This window comes from Rhamphochromis sp. 'chilingali' (genome assembly GCF_963969265.1).
Source record: "Rhamphochromis sp. 'chilingali' genome assembly, chromosome: 2".
Classification (NCBI taxonomy): Eukaryota; Metazoa; Chordata; class Actinopteri; order Cichliformes; family Cichlidae; genus Rhamphochromis; species Rhamphochromis sp. 'chilingali'.
This window is the reverse complement of record NC_137930.1, coordinates 1,644,203-1,663,504: the sequence shown is the minus strand read 5'-3', so window position 1 is coordinate 1,663,504 and position 19,302 is coordinate 1,644,203. Positions and strand designations below refer to the sequence as shown.

Sequence of the window (19,302 nt, the reverse complement as noted above, 5' to 3'; positions counted from 1 at the left end):
AGAAAAGTGTCTATATGTGTCCACTCTTTTGAGTGTTAAATTAACACTTTTCAAAGTGTTATATTTTTAACAACGAGCTAGTGTTATTTTAACACTGCACAGAGTTAAAATAACACTGAGTAACACTGACCAGTGTCAAAAATATTCTACACTGGTGTTAAGTGTTAAAAATTAACACCGAATAGTGTTGGTGGTACTTTACACTAGCCCTGGTGTTAAAAAATTCAACTCTGAATAGTGTTAATTTTCTAACACTAACACTAGTGTCAGTCAAATCATTAATACCACCAGATTACAATAAACTCCCATTAATCTCTGATATCTCTACTGCTACAATTAACCCCCAACATCCACCCATTACAAAGAAATACAAGACATTAACGTTCCAAAATACTTTGTATTCAGATACACCACAAGTAAACAAGTCATACAAAATTACAGTATGGGACAATGTACATTTTGTCATCAGTGCCATTTGAAAATTGCCTATCATAAGGTCTATAGTACACCAGATCATCTACAGAGATCAGTGCAAAGACATCTAATCCATCCTCAATAACAAATGCATTTAAGTGATCATTGAAATATACTGTTGAGACCTTACAAGTTAGAAGATAAGTATTGAAATCGCTAACAATTATACTGACAATCTTACTGAACAAAGGCATCTCATTTTCAACACCAGAACAAACATACATCCCAACTTGATATTCTGTACCATAACTTTTGACCCAGGAAGTTGTAGAAACAATAGAAGAAACATCAAACATTTTATTCAGTGCTTCACTGCCTTTTAAGCTGCTGGCCAAGACTTCATTAATGGGGCCGAACTGTAATCTTTTAAAATAAAAATTTTCAAAATGAAAGGCTAATTGATTCTGATGTTTTTTTACTAGTGTTTTTGTGATATTTTTAAAGTTCTTTACAGATCTTTTGAAGAACTTGTGCTTTGCTTCAAATCTCATGCACCACATATGTATGAGTGGCCCAATTTTTCTAATGCAGCGTGGGTAATGGATCATTAGGTGGTGCTTTGGAATCAAATTCCGTTCTGGAAAGAGAGATTTGAAAGCCTTGTGATGATCGGCAATCAGATGTTTCAAATAGCAAGTCATGCCATGAGTTATAATGGGTGAAAAAACAATGTTCACAATTTGAACTAACAAAAGTAGCAAGTTCCAATGTCCATCATTTCTGCAAACGATATCTCCAAAAATCAATGGGCTATTCCGCAAAAGACACCATGACTGCACAGCATTAAGCCCAAGATCTTTGCTGTTGTCATCCAGTTTTAGCCCACCTGGCCTGTTCCTTCTCTGTGCATATCCGTAGTTAAAGCTTATAATTCTCTGTGACAATGAATTCAAGGATATCAAAGAGGTCTTAATCAAGTACTGAAACACAAGCTTTAACTCATACTGCACCACTCCCTCTAGTAGATCATGCATTATGTCTACAGCATAGTTGTCTGAAATATGGAACAGCCGAAGTGAATTGAGTAAACAATTTCTTTTTACACCAAATGTTGAGGCCAAAGCAGGATTTTGTTGAATGGCACCACAGTGTTTGTAATGAAGTTCTTTGGAACGCAGTGTTAAGCCTACATGATCTTCACTAAAAACTGACTGCAACTCTGTCTTATCAGTTAAACAAAATCTACAACAATAGTTTGCACTAAATGATTCAACAAAACCAAAAATGCTATGTAAAGCCAAGTTGTCACCTGTAATCTGAAAAAGCGAACCTCTCACAGGTGTGGCTGAAAAGGGCACTTGCATTCCTTCAGTCTCTAAAATCTTTAGATCATCAACAAGTGGCTTTAGGATAGGATCAAACCCATATTTTTTTAAGTCTTCTGAATGAAAAAGGGCTACAAGATGAATGTTCATCACCACAGAATTTAACTCTGGTGGCAAATTTCTCAAAACAAAATAAATACAACCAAGTTTGTGCACCCCCTTTTTTGAGCCTAAAGGATTAGCAGTTTCAAAATCGTCATAGTAGAGCTGGATCTGGAGAGCATGTTCTTGTTGTGAGAATAAACTGTGATTTTTGAAGTAGGAGCCGTCATTTAAATCTCTGTACAATCCCTCCATGTTTAGTTTTTTTTTCTGGAAACTGCTACAAAGTTCACTGTTTCGAAACATAGATGAAAGGGATCCCATGATAGGAACGTACATGAATTTATCATTGACAGGAACTTGCCTGTATGTCCCTGTTGTTCTATCTTTGCGTACATCAAAACGCACACCAAGAACATGCTCTATGGGTTCAACTATTTTCCATTTTTGCTCAAAATATCTTATCCTTTTAGATTCTGTGTTAAGACATGAAAATGGATTTTCAAGCTGATCAAAGCAATCCTCAACTTTTTCTAAGGTTTCTCTTGATGTATCAGTTGACAAACAGTCGACAACAGATTGTTTTGCATGTGCATGGATGTCATTAACCAGTTCCTCCAATGAACCAACTAAACACTGTACAGTACTTTCAGGAACTCCTGATGATTGTACTTGAGCAATAACAGAGCTGCACATGTTCAGTATTTGCCTTTTTTCAACTGGAACCGGTGTAGTTATTGTCATGGGATGAGCCACATTTACAGGCTGTGAAACAGAGGTTCCATCGTTAGGTACAGGCTCAAAATTGTTGATGACCTCAGAGTGAACGCAGTCTCCATGTGCTCGGAATAAGTGCCGCTTGTAACCAGAGTACGTGTGAAAGATAAATGAACATCCAGGCTCTCCACAGGTCAAACGTAAAAACTTTCCTGGGTACAAACCATGCTGGAACTTCAAATGTCTAAATAACACTGAGCAACTTGTGTGGTGTATCTTGCAAATGTAACAGATGAACATTTCCAGTCAAAGTGCTGAATAGTGGATATCTTTAAACCGTACAGTGAAGACTTCCTCTTGTTTCATTGACCCGAGGACTGTCCTTCACGCTGCCAACATCAATGCCATACACTTGATGGTCTGGATGAATGTGTAGAAGTTGTCCAATGCCTTATCAAAGGACACAGCAAATTAAAAAATGTGCCTTGAAAAGTTTTGCCTTGTCAAAACCTGCATCTCCCATCTGTGTCACACAGGGAATGACCTTTTGATCTAGGACAATGTAGAAACTTTGGGTAGAAACTTTGGATGATGTTCTTTCTTTCTCCAACCCACAGGACGAATGGCTGAGTGGGGCCAGCCTTAAGAAAAGCCTCTGTGCTACCTCCCACCTGAGGGAGAGAAAGAAACCAAGTGATTCACATTAAACAAAATTGATAATCTGATGTTGAGGCATTGCTGTTTGAAATTATGACAATATTAAAATGTTTCACTCCGCGCGCACAATTATTTTTGTTTCAATGTGTACATTTAGTTTTAATAGAAACAATGACATGTCAGTCCTGCAACACCAAGCTTGTCTGGGATAGATACATCTGCTGCAGGTTGGATCACCTTGCCATCTTAAAATATCAGCCGTTGATAATTTGCATCTGTTCTCATCAAAAGAGAAATATACAATTCTAAAAAGCATACCTTGATGAATTTCATTAGGTGGTGAGCAGCATCTGATGTGCTAATCTTTGAAGACGTCCTTCCCTTAGATGTTGGAGTGAAGTGAAGCAGCAAAAGATGGCAGCCGCCTCGCAGTCCCAAACTACAGAATAGAAATTAAGATCATCACAATTACTGTCATTTAAAGGACCACAGCAGTCATTTTTCCACGTTATGTAATACCATGATGACATTTTAGACACCTGATAATTTTTCTAATAAGGCAGTTTTCCAGCGCCTTGGTATAAAAATTCATTTCTAGAGACTTAAAATCTTCTGGCCACCAAGTGAAGTAGATATCGAGTCATAACAATAGTAAGATTATGTAACTTTTTTTGTGTTCAAACTACATTAAATGTCATTTCAGGTTTAACATGTTTGTAAGCTTGTTTTCATACCATACAGAAATGAGTGATATATTGTGTTGTGGGAATTAAGCAAATGCTGTAAAGGCATGCAAAATCTACCATTTCCAACTTACACTTACCAGCCTCGTTAGAGTAACGCTGTGCAGAAATGAGCAGCTCATCCAATTCTGTACTCTGGGACAGATTTTTGCAATCTTTGATGATCCTTGGCTTGAAGAATGTTGGCCACTTTGCAAGGAACTTACCAGACACTTCCTCCCCAAAAAACAGCATTGTGAAGTCTTGGTCAATCTTAAACACAAAGTGTAACAACAGAAACAACACATTAACAAGAAAACAAACAAAGGAACCACAAAGCAGTCATTAAATTATTTTATGCCTTACCAAGCCAGGTGTATCCAGAAATCTTGGGAAAAGGTCCAGGACAGTAGAAGCTATGGCAGGTTCTTGAACCACTTTTTGCCTATGTTGAAATGTCACCTTCATGTTGTCTTTGACATGTTTCATGTCAGTTGAGTGCCTCTTCCTTGCATTTATCACCTGACAACGGCCTCACATTTGAACACAAGTTGCGAAGAGTCTTGGGGCTGTCTTGAAAAGCTGACTTTGATTAGTTCATCTCTTCTCGGGAACCAGCATATCACCACCTGCCAAGAGTAAAATAAGGTCCAGCATATAACACCATTTCTTTGCAAAATATCTAGCATGTCTAGTCCCTTTAGACTGAGTTAAAATTAATTTTGTTAAGAAAAACATCCTTGATCCATTTTTTAAGTAGTACAAGCTGTGTAACATGACTGCAATACAGTATTCTCTCAACTATCACAGGGGTTAGTAGGAACCATATTTCTATTTTATTATTTTTTATATATTTTAAGCGATAAAAACCCTCCCCACAAATATTCCTGACAATGTAGCGTTTGGTTTGTTCGTTTTTAAATTTCAAATATTGTATAACAAGACAAAACTGCAAATATGAACGCATCCCCCCCTCTCCCTCTTAACTAACCGATGCCTTTAATTGAACTACCAAATTAACACAATGGTCCTCTCTTTCTGGTCAGACACTTTGCAGCACTTCTGCTGTAATTTTATTCATATTTAACAAAATAAAAATGCAGAAATAAGTGTACACATTAGTTTTTGACTCTCACTGAACTAACAAAGCCAATCCCTCCACATGTTTGTACACTGAAAAAAATGTTTTTTTGGCCCTGTAATTATTATTTCAATTAGCTATATAAATTTTACAAAAAATTACAAATTCAGTGCTATTACTTTAAAATAGCAGTTTTTCTTGTAGTGCATTACTTGAGGATTGTTTGTAATTATGTGTCCTCAGTTTTGTATGTAAATTGAATCATTCGATCCAAGTAATATTCACTAAACCAATTCATTGGCTTAATTAGTTGATATTTCCAAGTAAAATGTAATGGAGTGACATCAGTGAATATGGCCACCTTCTCTGCATTCGGAGCATGACGTCAAAGCCCCTCCCCACATTTGAGCGGTCTTTCTTCAGACATACCATGGTCCACATTTCGACGGTTGGCAGACTTGACGGAAACGGGAAGAAGTAGAACCATGAATGTAAGTTTTAAGCGGAACAAACTTTGTACGTTCCTGTTGGCTCACCTACTTAAGTCAGTTTCTCCGCACTGAAAGAAGCTGCGCTAGCAAATAGTGTATTTTCCTGCTAGACTTGCTGACTAACTTTCCTGGCAGGAGGTATGTCCAGAATTTCCCACAGCACTTTACAGCTTAGATGGCCACCTAAACAACACACGCCTGCTGCCTTAACTAACGTCTTTGTGAATAAAACGACCACGGTCCAGTTTAAAATAATTGCTGCACAGCTGCCATGAGGTGTATTTTGAAAAATAACAAAACAAAAAACGATATACGCACTCGATTTCACTCAAGTCTTCATATTGACCTGTTTTAAATTTGCCACCGAACTAACATATGTAAAAAAAATAATAATAATATCAGTGTGCATCCTTGAGTTAGTAGAAATTAGTTGAAAAGCATATAGATAACCTTTTTTCTTTTTTTTTTCCTTTTTTCTTTTTTTTTTACAGAACATAGGACCTTCTGACTGCTAATTTGAACTCCACAAGGTAAGATCAAATTAGTAACGATTAGGTTTAACTTGTCACATAATTTGTCTGTTTAAGGTGCCACAACATGAGATGGATGTGTAAGATATGTAGCTTTGAGTCAGAGAAGAGGTTGGGATTGTTAAAACACTACAGACTAAAGCATGGAAATGGTGGTCGCAGCCAGTCAGTCCCTTGTCTTCACACTGATTGCCCTTGCTCGTTTAAAACATTTAATGCCCTTAAGACCCATTTGTCTCGACACCATGTGAAGATGGTCACACAAAGTGGACCTCTTTCATTTACTTGTCTACTTTGCTGCTCTGTTTTTTTTAATTCAGAGAAGCAGTATTTTGAGCATCTTAACAACCACTTAAGGAAGTTTGAAGTAGTTGCATGTGTCTTCAAAGACTGCAACTTCAGTACAAATATTTATTCCACCTTTGCTACACATAGACACAGAAAACACCAGTCACACACCCTTGAGGATTTTAAAACTGAAGTATTAAAAAGCAAACCTAATGAACCCATGTTTGCTCAGGATGAGACCTATGTGGAAGAGAGCTTAGAGCTTTGGGATGGGGAACCACAGGAGTTGTCTCAAGATATAAAAGAGAAATTTGGCCATCTATTTTTAAAGTTAGAAAGCATGTTCAATGTCCCAAACAAATGCATTGATGAAATAGTAGATGAGCTTCAGTTTATATCCACCTCTGCATCTGGTCCACTTTTAAGAGATGTGGTGGTGTCCACCTTGAAAAGCCATAACTGTGATCTGGATCCAGCCATTATCTCAGATTTAGTGAAAAATCTTTGTGAGACACACCCTATAAGTACTGCCTTGGGGACAGGTGGCCCTTTCACAACTTATTACAAGAGAAGAGAATTTATGAAGAAGCATTTTTCAGTTGTTGAACCAGAAGAACACATACTTGATAAAAAAAAAGGGCAAAACCTTCCAGTATGTCCCAATATTGCCCTCCTTGGTGCAGGTCCTAAGTAAGTCTTTTCAAGAAAACACATTTGAAGGTGAAAAAAAAACTGAAAATGACTTTAAGTACCAGACATTTCGTGATGGATCTCACTATCAAAACAACAAGTTTTTCTCTGTAGAGGAGAACAGAGTGAGTCTCATCCTGTACATTGATGACTTTGAGGTATGTAATCCTCTTGGGACATCTCGAAAAAAGCACAAAGTCACAGCTGTCTATTGGGTGTTGGGAAACATTCCGGTGCAATTACGTTCCACATTGACATCAATCTACCTTGCAATTCTGTGTAAGGCTGAAGACACCAAGCAGTTTGGATTCCAGCGAGTTTTAGAGCCACTGTTAACAGATATCCAAAGCTTGGAGAAAGATGGTCTTTTTGTTCCAGCGTTAGGGAAAGCCATTAAAGGGACTGTGGTCAGTGTGGTGGCAGATAATTTGGGGGCGCACTCTGTGGCAGGATTTGTCGAAAGCTTTGCAGGGTCATACATCTGCCGGTTTTGTGTTGGGGAGCGATCCAAGTTTCAGTCCAATGAAGTGAGATCTGGGTCTTTTCATCAAAGAACCAAAGATCAACATACACTGCATGTACAGACAGCTGTGTCTAGTCCAGATCACCCTCATTGTTATGGTGTAAAAAAACAGTGTGCATTGTCAGAAAAACTTGAGCATTTTCATGTTACATCTGGTTACCCTCCAGATGTTTTACATGATCTGCTGGAGGGTATTGTTCCAGTGGAACTGGCTTTGGCATTTGATAACTTGATCAAGAAAAAATATTTTTCTCTCATGGAACTGAATGATGCCATTTCCAATTTCCCATACAAGTGGAGTGATAAAACAAATCGCCCTCATCTCATTCCTGCTAACTTTTCGACTCGAAAATCAGTAGGGGGCAACGCACATGAAAATTGGTGCTTATTACGTCTTTTGCCTCTGATTATAGGTTTAAAAGTACCCCAACAAGAGCCTGTATGGCAGATGCTGATGACACTGAAAGACATTGTGGACCTTGTCATGTCTCGAGCCCATACTGAAGAAAGCATTTGCTATCTTGACAGCATCATTTCAGAACACCGAAGCAGATTCCTTGATGTTTTCCCCCAACATAAGCTCATTCCCAAGCACCATTTCCTTGAGCACTATCCTCAGCTCATTCGGGAATTTGGCCCCCTAGCTGCCCTCTGGACAATGAGATTCGAGGCCAAACACAGCTTTTTCAAGAAGGTGGTAAGACACACTGGTTGTTTCAGGAATATTTTGCTGTCTCTTGCAAATAAGCACCAGCTCATGGTTGCATATCATCAATCACATTCTGTCAAACCATCACTTGCGGTCACAAAAACAACAGAGGTCTCTTTAGATGTGCTTAAGGATGATCTAAAAGACCTGGTGAAATGCAGATTCCCTGCTGTTACAGCTGTGCATGTTGCCAATAATGTGTGCAGTTTAGGCACCAACTATGCAGTGGGAATGTTGTTGTGTTGTGGTTCCACTGCAGGACTGCCTGACTTTTCTGAAGTGTTACAGATAATGGTGATTTGTAACAAACTGACTTTTTTCGTGAGACAACAAAATACATGGTACAATGAACACCTGAGGAGTTATGAGCTGGAGAACACAGGGAGTGTGCAGTTACTTGAGCAAAGAGAGCTTAAAGATTTTTATCCTTTGGCTTCATACACCCTTGCAGGAAGACGCCTGACAACTTTAAAGCACCACATTTGCCTATCTTTTTGAAATGTGAGGAGAGAAGCTTGTGAATAAATGTCTGTATTTCTCTTCTGTTGTTGCAGCTTCTTCCTGTTGATATGGCACCCTCAGCGAAACTGCGGATAATTTTTGGGGAGGATGATGTCCACAAACTACTTTTACCTGCAGGCATCCCAAGCACACTTCAGGACCTCAATGATGTTCTTCGAGAGACATTTGATATTACAGGACCATTCACTGTTATGTACCAGGACATGGATTTCGATGGTCAGTTCTTCACTTTGACCTCGATTGAGGAAGTACAAGATAAAGCTAACCTCAAAGTAGTAAAAACTGAACCAGTAATCTTAAGTCTCACTACTGTGGACATGTCAGAAGTCGAATCTCCAGTTCCACTATCTACAGAAGCAAGCTCCTCCTCATCTGTATGCGACACAATCCTGTTGTCCTCCCCAGATGAGAGTGGACCATCCTACAGGTCTAAGCCATGGCCATTTAAGTTTGAAATACCAGACTTCTCTTATGATATAGACCTTGCACTGGAAGCAGGAAAGCAAGCTTATGAAAATGATGGCACACTTTTGAACAACCCAAGCGTAACTAGTAGCATTCTTGAGAAGCTTGCAGAGACTATATTTGGCTTCACAGCATATCCAACTGGTGTCCAGATTTTAGCTGTTGCTGAAGCCTTGGTAGCAAAATACCCATGCCTCAAAGAGCCAGGTTCTTTTAATGGCCTATATGGTTGGCAACAGAGGATAAAGTATAAAATGGGCAACTACAGGGCAAAGTTAAGAGGTCGCCAATTAGCCATTCCAGAGCTCGAGGTGAACACACTGAAGAGACGATGCTCCAGTGAAGAGGGTTCACTTAAAGGCTTTAAAAGGGCCAAAAAAGCTGAAGTCAACTATCTGCCACCACTGCCATTCGGTGAGACTGAGGAAACCTTAGAGATGGATAGACTAGATTTGCTGAAGGAAATGAAGAAGAAGAACAATGAGAGGGCAATTAATGAGAAAATGGAGAAGTCTTTCGCTATGAGAAGAAAAGAGGTTGTCAAGGATTGCCCCGCAATCCAAGACCTCTTAGAGAGGTGGCCTTCTCTGTTCTGTGAAAATCAGGTAAATCCAGTTCTTGTTCATGCAGCAACTAAGTGTATGTGAGATCTCATGAGTCATCTTTGACATGATTTTGTGTTTTATCTCTCATTTCAGATCAAAGAAGAGTTTAAGCGAATAACCACAATTCATCTGGAGCGAACGTTTTTGTCCAGATTGGACAGGTACACCACCAAACTCCTGGAGATATTTCGAAGGAAGGGCGGGACTGCAGGGACCAAAATAAAACCAATGTTGGACTCACTCAATAAGGTAAAATTTTAAATTATTTTAATTACATAATCTAATGGAAAAGATGAGGTCATACACACTGAGAATGTATCACTCTTATTTAAAGGACAAGTTGACAAGTTTGTTATTTTAAACTTAAAGCTTTGTTTTCAGATTGTTTATGATGAAATCGAACGATTTTGATTGAAATTTGGACACATGCTGCTGGCCGGAGCTTTTTTGGTTTCTGTGGTAGCACACCCCCACCTCCACAATGGCTTCATACAAAGACGTGAAACTCACCGAGTGGTCAGGGGTGTTCACTGATATGTTCACACACAAATCGTTGCAAAAATGCTTTCCAACAGGTGTTTTACCATTTGTTGTAAAACTGGACCTATTTTTTCAAACGCCTTACACCTGTACATTCTTCCGCCGAGAGCTTGAATAATAGAATGGAATAGCGGCGGACTAATACCGTACATCACAGCACATCTAATACAAGTCAATGGAGTTGGACAAAAACTACAATAAAAACCAGTTGGAAAGTATCTTTTGCAGCGATTTTTGTGTGAACATATCAGTGAACACTTCTGACCACTCGGTGAGTTTCACGTCTTTGTAAACGACAGTTTTATGCATTTTAGGAAGGATTGTTCCAGTGCACCTATGAAGCCATTGTGGAGGTGGGGATGTGCTACCACAGAAACCAAAAAAGCTCGGGCCAGCAGCATGTGTCCAAATTTCAATCAAAATCGTTCGATTTCATCATAAACTGAAAACAGGGCTTTAAGTGTAAAATACTGAACTTGTCCTTTATTCTGATCAGTGTCTGTGTTGGCTGAAACTGTTCTCCTGATCCTGACACTGTGGCCACAATTAACAATTTATGCACATGATTGTCTCTACAAGTGTATACAAACCTGTCATCTCTCCCTTAATATGCGCTCAAAAGCAGAGAAATTTACAGAATTTTCAAAGTGACCCTCTGAGTGCAGCGAGATCCCTTCCTGCTGCCCATAGACTCCAATACAATTATTTCCCAAAATATTACTCTTGTGTGTGGGAATTCCTGTCCTTGACTGGTTAATATTGTGATAGGAGGTACTGATATGTTGCAAAAAATTCATTTGCATGTCCAGTGATGAGGCAGAAAACTTTCCTCACTGGGCAGAGACAGTTTCTGGACCCACAGATTATGACATGCACTGGACTCTTGTCTTAACACACATCGTTGAGAAATTCATGTTAAGTTGTACACTTCACAACGTTAGAATGTAGCTGCAGGCTTACATTCTCCATGGGTAACTTTCTGTTTACATCTGTATGTGCTGTTATGTATGTATGTTACATATGTTATGTTGTGTATTTTCTGCAATAAATTTTCTTTTTGGGTTTAATAGCATCATGTCGATGGCAGAAGGGACATTATCATTCGTTGCTTAGTTGAGTATCTTGGAGAGAGTGGAGAGGAGCTGATCAAAGACCATCAGGTATCTGATGATCATAATGACTGTATTAAAATTGTCTAACCTTATAATCTGGTCTTCACTTGTGATGATATATTGAAGGTCAAAGATTCTCTACACTCGTGATGTTTTTTAAAAAAGACTCAAGATTAATATTTTCAATCAGGCTTTTAACTAATTTCTTAAATCTTTATGCTCTTACCCTTTATTTTTTAAATCATATTTAATCTTTATCTTATCTGCCTTAAACTTTAACTTGCCTTTTGTCTGGTTTTTTTCTGACTATTTAACGATCACTTATTAACTTTATTTTATGAGCAAAAGAGTATTTAATTTGATTATACCTTTATAACCTATTTTAATGATTTAATGGTTCTGGTCTACCAACACGCGTGCCGTCCCATGGACAGCTCCAGGCTGGATGGCCCCCAAAAGTGATTTTCTTTGTCTCAGGGTCAGCCTCTGTGAAGCACGTTCTGTAACTTTACGTATGAAAAGTGCCATATGAATATTGTTTGATTTGAGTATACTAAATTGAGTATACCTCTTTTTTATTTTTACATTTTTTTTCTCTTAACCTTTTCTTTTACTTGGAATCTATTCTAGTTATTTCTAATTGTGGTTTGTTTGTTTTCACAGGAGGACGTCAGCCAAGAAGCATTGAAAGAGGACTGCAGTAATCACATGATGAAGATCATCGTAATCCATCCCAATGTGGCACAGGAAAACCAAGATCCTGTGAACGTGTCGGTCATCATTGAGGGGACAGAAATTCTGGAGGACTGCGGAAGTGTGACAAACGCTTGCCTCCTGCTCATGGGTGTCATCTATGCTGTCAACTTAAGTTACCCACTGAAACTGAAATATACGTTTGAGGTATTTCAGAAGCTGTTTCTTGAGCTTGACATCCTTAAAATGTCACCAAAGGTCCAGTCTCTCCACAAGAAACTTTTAGTGTGAGTGTTCCAGTGTTATTTGTGCTTTTGTCCAGCACAATTAATTTGTTTGCATTTTGTCTGTTTTCTGACAGTAATTTCAAATGTTGCTCAGTTTTATACAAGTTCTTTCTGTCCTGAACGTTCTGAGAATGTCTGCAAAGGTAGTGATTGCAACTGTTAATGGACAGAGTTGATGTATGTGTTCTGAAAGTTGATTAGAAGAAAGGGGACAGTGCACACTGAGTTTTTGAATAGCATGTTGTTGTTTTTTTGTATATGTGTATATGCTCTGTTTTGAAATTTGCGATCAAGAAGTTCTATGGCCATGTTTTTTGTGGTTATAATGTTATGTAGATATTTTAAATATATCTATGCCATTTCAACTGTGAAATAAAAGTGTCTCTTAAGCTGCAAATATTTGTTTTAGAAAATATTGATTTATTATTTAATAGAATAATAAGAATATTTATTCAATTCGATTAATATTAACTAGTACATTCATAATAAATATTACTTAATAATTACATAGAATATAACAAAGAAAAGATGAGTAAGAAACACAAAGAAATATCAGCAATGTTCACTTGGGTTTTGTAATTGGATGCAATGGTATTCTGAGTAAAAGTTACAACCTGTAGATGAGTATTGCCAGTGCAATTTACTTGTGTATTTCACATAAAAAATAGATGGTTCTAGTAAGTAAATATTACTTAGAAATAGCCCGAGTAAAGATTAAAAGCACTTTCTGTGTGGAAAAAGTTGCCTAGCTTTTTTTAAGTAAATGTCACTCCAATTTTTTTTCAGTGTACTCTCTTGTTACCTCGGCCAGGTCCGCGGCTCTGAACCGTGGTAATGACACCTCTGGCCAATACGCTGGGTTGTCGGGCTTGTAGCTTTACTGTCAGCGAACACAGTGTACAGTCGAATCTTAACAGCTTTCTTACAAGCAGGCACTCATTTTGGCGGCAGTGGTTATTATTATATTTACATGCTCTCTTCTTCCATTTCTCATCGGTAACAGCTCTTACTTTCTCCCTCTCTCGCGCTCAAACACACAACGGGAGGGGCAGTTCCACACGTTCTCCCCGCAGCACGGACTACACTACCCATGAGGGCCGGTAACACTCTGCCCTCATTGCCTTTATATTAAATCATTTTTGGCTAATGACAAAAAAAAGTCACTTTAAGGGCCAAATTGCATTATACTTCTTCACCTCACCTGACGTGGGCCGCAAGTGGCCTCTGGGCCGCGAGTTTGAGACCACTGACCCTAAGGCTTTGGCAGTTTAATTCGAAAATAAATAAAAGGCATTTAATAAAAACTGTGAAATATATTAACATGTAATATTCATTACAGTCTGCCAATAGCCAGATTATGCTAAATGAATATTAGGAAAGAAACTGGTACTTTGCAGAGTTCTAGCTAGCAGTAGCCCAGCTTAACAAAAACAGTTAAAATTCAAATATGACACTTAAAGATGATGTATTTTGATATAAATACTATTTCTTTTACTAGTTATCATGTTACTTGTTCTAACATCAATCTAAAACTTAATATTTAACCGAATAAAACTTACCGCATCAGCAAGAAAAAATGGCGACCGAAGATTCTGGATTGCGAAGCTCCACAGGAAATGAAGGTGTGGTCTAATTTAACACCCACAGTGTTAAAATGCAGTAACGACTAAAATCTACACTTACACTTTTCAGGAATCAACTCCCGATGTGTTATTTTAACTCGATTAAGTGTTGAACTAACTCGGAACTCTGTTGAAATCTACTAACACTGAAAAATCAACACTGGCATTTTTGCTGTGTATGAGCAAGCACTTTGGCGACAGTGGGAAGGAAAAACTCCCTTTTAACAGGAAGAAACCTCCGGCAGAACCAGGCTCAGGGAGGGGCGGGGCCATCTGCTGCGACCGGTTGGGGTGAGAGAAGGAAGACAGGATAAAGACATGCTGTGGAAGAGAGACAGAGATTAATAACAGATATGATTCAATGCAGAGAGGTCTGTTAACACATAGTGAGTGAGAAAGGTGACTGGAAAGGAAAAACTCAATGCATCATGGGAATCCCCGGCAGCCTAAGTCTATTGCAGCATAACTAAGGGAGGATTCAGGGTCACCTGGTCCAGCCCTAACTATATGCTTTAGCAAAAAGGAAAGTTTGAAGCCTAATCTTGAAAGTAGAGATAGTGTCTGTCTCCTGAATCCAAACTGGAAGCTGGTTCCACAGAAGAGGGGCCTGAAAACTGAAGGCTCTGCCTCCCATTCTACTTTTAAATACTCTAGGAACAACAAGTAGGCCTGCAGAGCGAGAGCGAAGTGCTCTAATAGGGTGATATGGTACTACAAGGTCATTAAGATAAGATGGGGCCTGATTATTTAAGACCTTGTATGTGAGGAGCAGGATTTTGAATTCAATTCTGGATTTAACAGGAAGCCAATGAAGAGAAGCCAAAACAGGAGAAATCTGCTCTCTCTTTCTAGTCCCTGTCAGGACTCTTGCTGCAGCATTTTGGATCAGCTGAAGGCTTTTCAGGGAGTTTTTTGGACATCCTGATAATAATGAATTACAGTCGTCCAGCCTGGAAGTAATAAATGCATGAACTAGTTTTTCAGCGTCACTCTGAGACAGGATATTTCTAACTTTAGAGATGTTGCGCAAATGGAAGAAAGCAGTCTTACATATTTGTTTAATATGTGCGTTGAAGGACATGTCCTGGTCAAAAATGACTCCAAGGTTCCTCACAGCGTTACTGGAGGCCAAGGTAATGCCATCCAGAGTAAGAATCTGATTAGATACCATATTTCTAAGCTTTTCAGGGCCGAGTACAATAACCTCAGTTTTATCTGAATTAAGAAGCAGAAAGTTAGCGGCCATCCAGGTCTTTATGTCTTTAAGACATTCCTGCAGTTTAACTCATTGGTGTGTGTTATCTGGCTTCATGGACAGATAGAGCTGGGTGTCATCTGCATAGCAGTGTAAATGTATGCTATGTCTTCTAATGATGCTGCCTAAGGGAAGCATGTATAATGTAAACAGAATTGGTCCTAGCACTGAACCCTGTGGAACTCCATAATTAACCTCAGTGTGTGAAGAGGACTCTCCATTTACATGCACAAACTGGAGTCTATTAGATAGATATGATACAAACCACTGCAGCGCAGTACCTGTAATACCTACAGCATGTTCTAATCGCTCTAATAGGATATTATGGTCGACAGTATCGAACGCTGCACTGAGGTCTAGCAGGACAAGCACAGAGATGAGTCCACTGTCAGAGGCCATAAGAAGATCATTTGTAACCTTCACTAAAGCTGTTTCTGTGCTGTGATGAGCTCTGAAACCTGACTGAAACTCTTCAAATAAACCTCTGCAGATGATCTGTTAGCTGTTTGACAACTACTCTTTCAAGGATGTTTGATATAAAGGAAGGTTGGAGATTGGCCTATAATTAGCTAAGACTGCTGGGTCTAGAGATGGCTTTTTGAGTAAAGGTGTAACTACAGCCAGCTTGAAGGCCTGTGGTACATAGCCGATCATTAGAGATAGGTTGATCATATTTAAGATCGAAGAATTAATTAATGGCAGGACTTCTTTGATCAGTTTTGTAGGAATGGGGTCTAAAAGACACGTTGATGGTTTGGAGGAAGTAATTATTGAAGTTAACTCAGAAAGATCAATTGGAGAAAAAGAGTCTAACTTAACATCAATGGTACTAAGAGTAGCTGTAGATAATATTACATCTGTGGGATGATTACTGGTAATTTTTTCTCTAATGAGAAAAATTTTATTTGTGAAGAAGTTCATGAAGTCATTACTAGTTAACGTTAAAGGGATGGTTGGCTCAACAGAGCTCTGACTGTTTGTCAGCCTGGCTACAGAGCTGAAGAGAAACCTGGGGTTGTTCTTATTTTCTTCAATCAGTGATGAATAGTAAGATGTTCTGGCTTTGTGGAGGGCTTTCTTATAAAGCAGCAAACTATTTCTCCAGGCTAAATGATGATCCTCTAAATTTGTGACACGCCATTTCCTCTCCAGATTACGAGTCATCTGCTTTAGGCTACGTGTTTGAGAATTATACCACGGAGTCAGGTACTTCTGATTAGAGACCTTAGTTTTCACAGGAGCTACAGTATCCAGAGTCGTACGTAGGTAGGAGGTGAAATTATTAACAAGATGATCGACCTCTGTTGGAGCAGCGTTCAGATAGCTGCTCTGCTCTGTGTTGGTACAGGGCATTGAAGATGATAACAGTGGGTGGATTATATTCTTAAACTTAGTTACAGCGCTTTCAGAAAGACATCTACTTTGATAAAGTCTACTCTCCACCGCTGTGTAATCAATTATTGTAAAAGTAAATGTTATCAGGAAATGATCAGACAGGAGAGGGTTTTCAGGAAACACTGTTAAATGTTCAGTTTCTATGCCATATGTTAAAACAAGATCTAGAGTGTGATTAAAGTGGTGGGTGGGTTCTTTTACATCAGGAGGCATTCACCAGAGAAACGCCTTTGCACTGATCTGTTGTCCATTGTGAGATTATTATATTACCTTATGCCACGTTAGACCCCTAATTAAAGATTGTGAAATCATTATGTAGTTTAGTTTGCATTATTCTCCTGAAGAGGTGATAACTATTACACTTATTAAACTGATTTGTATTACATTAGACTGCTGATTTATTGTGAATGAATGATGTTGTTTGATGATGCATGATACTGCTGAGGTATAAGAAACACTGTTTTCAGAGAGTCAGGACCTTATTTGTCTGATTAGAAAGGAACAGAACAGACTGCACAGGAAGCCGAGGCCATAACTCAGGCTCACTGAGAGAGAGAAAGCATGTGGATGTTATGGGTGGCTGAAGCTATAAGAATGTGAGGAACACTCAGAAACTTCGAGATCAGGCGGACACCCTCCTGCGCTCATCTCCTCTCCGGATGGTTTATGCTCAAAAGTGTTGTATGGAATAAAATGATTGTTGATTGAGCATTTATACACTGAGTACTGTCCTTCCTTCAGCCCAAGATCATAAGAACTGGAGAATTTGACACCATCTCTCGTACTTTCTTTATTTCCTGTTTTCCCTCAGAGGAGACAATCGTGGAACTGGCTGGACGGACGTGCTGAAGACCTCCTAACCACAGCTAACCGCGCTCCTGACTCTTGGACCTCAACCATCCGACTCGCAGGTTTTAATAATCGGTTGTCCATTGCAGGCAGAATTTAGGTTCCATTAGTTTTGATTTGTATGTGTTTGGTTAAAGACAACTGAGAAATTCAGTTAAGTTCAAATTTACTCATGCACGGTGTTACAGGAAAAATGATTCTATGTTTCTTTACCTTCTTTTAAATGTAGAAAGATGCCTTTTGTCTGCCCTCTGCCTATGGTTAGATTAGTTTAGAATTATCTTTTTAGACTTTCCCAGCAAACACATCTTGTTTCTGGGACATATTGTTTTAGATTGTTTTATCTTCCCTAGCCCTCTGCTGACGAGACTAGCACCATATATGGAGTTGTTTTATTTTATCTGTTTATTATTTGTTATCCTGTTCTCACTGTCTCTGTGCTCTGTGCCTATAAAAATTACCAAGCCACTGTGCATGGTGTGAGTTGTTCTTAGCAGCTCACCCGTGTACACGTTTGATAAAGAAAGTAACTTTGTCTCATTGTGTCTTTATTTCTCCTGGGTTTTTTACAGAGTTTTCCCCCAACATTTCTTGGTCCTTCGGAGCCGGAGCGCCTCCATCGTGTCCCATCTCCGTGACCAGTCCACGTTGTTCGCCTGTCGACAGCCCACACACTAGGTGTGTGGTCAAAGACCAAGGGCGTTAAATTCGAGTCTTGGCCAACGTTCTTAGAAAGCGACCCACGGTGGTGGGGCCCGATCGAGGTGGACCAGACCCGGCGACACTGACCAGGTAGATACAGACACACTGACACAATCTTGCGTAAAAGCGTATTTTAAATTCAGGGAATTTAAAATAGCGAAAGTAGCTCGTCGCGACTGGAAGCTCCCCACCTCTGTGGGTTTAAAGTAGCTCGTCGGCTGGTAGCTTGGAGCTCGTCGACTGGAAGCTCCCCATTTCTGTGGGTTAGGTTTGGAGCTCTGGGTAGCTCCCCCAGCTGGGTCTAGACAGGGTCTAGGGAATAAGTAGCTCGTCTACAGAAAGACTGGCAGCTCCCCTTATGATAAGGGTTCCGATCGCGCGAATAAGTGTGAATGTGAATGTGTGTGTGTGTATTGTTTTAATTAACGGAGCAAGCTGAATTTTCACGGTCCAATAAGAGACTGAGCTGCTCCTACTGTGTTTTTCTTTTACTGCTATTCACTGACGTGCTGGTGAGTTGAGAGAACGGTCGAGTTCCGTCTCGTAAAGTTCACACCGCTTTTGGAAATAGTCCGAAAGTAGAAGGGCGTGTGAGCAACCACTCTCGTCTCTAATACCAGCGAAGGTGATAGCAGCTGTATTGTGTATATATTACTTAAACAAAAATAAGTAAATACATAAATAAGATGGGTAATCAAGCAAGTGAAATTAAAACTCACTCCTGCTGACGAGCAGTGGTGAGAAAAGAAAAGTCCAGACGCCGGACAAAAACAGTGTCTGTAAACTGAGAGATTTAAGAAAACAAAATATAAACAGTCAGAAGAATAGAACTCAACTGCCAGTTTAGTAAAACCAGAAGACGAGACACTGTGCAGTCCCCACAATCCTTTTAGTAAACCAACACTCATTCCTGCAGCCGCATCTGCAGCACCACCCATATCAGGAAGAACATAATAATCCCTTATTAAGTGAAAACTAGAGATCAAAGTAGTTTGAAGTAGTTTAA

General features: G+C 39.2%; 1 long non-coding RNA gene across 1 annotated transcript; it reads right to left on the bottom strand.

The window, feature by feature from the left end:
- Positions 1 to 377: 377 nt before the first annotated feature.
- LOC308391280 lies at positions 378 to 14,268 on the bottom strand. The gene is made up of 5 exons (XR_013970580.1): positions 14,033 to 14,268; positions 4,304 to 4,566; positions 4,039 to 4,210; positions 3,534 to 3,654; positions 378 to 3,229 (listed from the first exon to the last, which is right to left on the bottom strand). It is a non-coding gene; the product is annotated as an uncharacterized lncRNA (long non-coding RNA).
- Between the last annotated feature and the right edge of the window lie 5,034 nt (positions 14,269 to 19,302).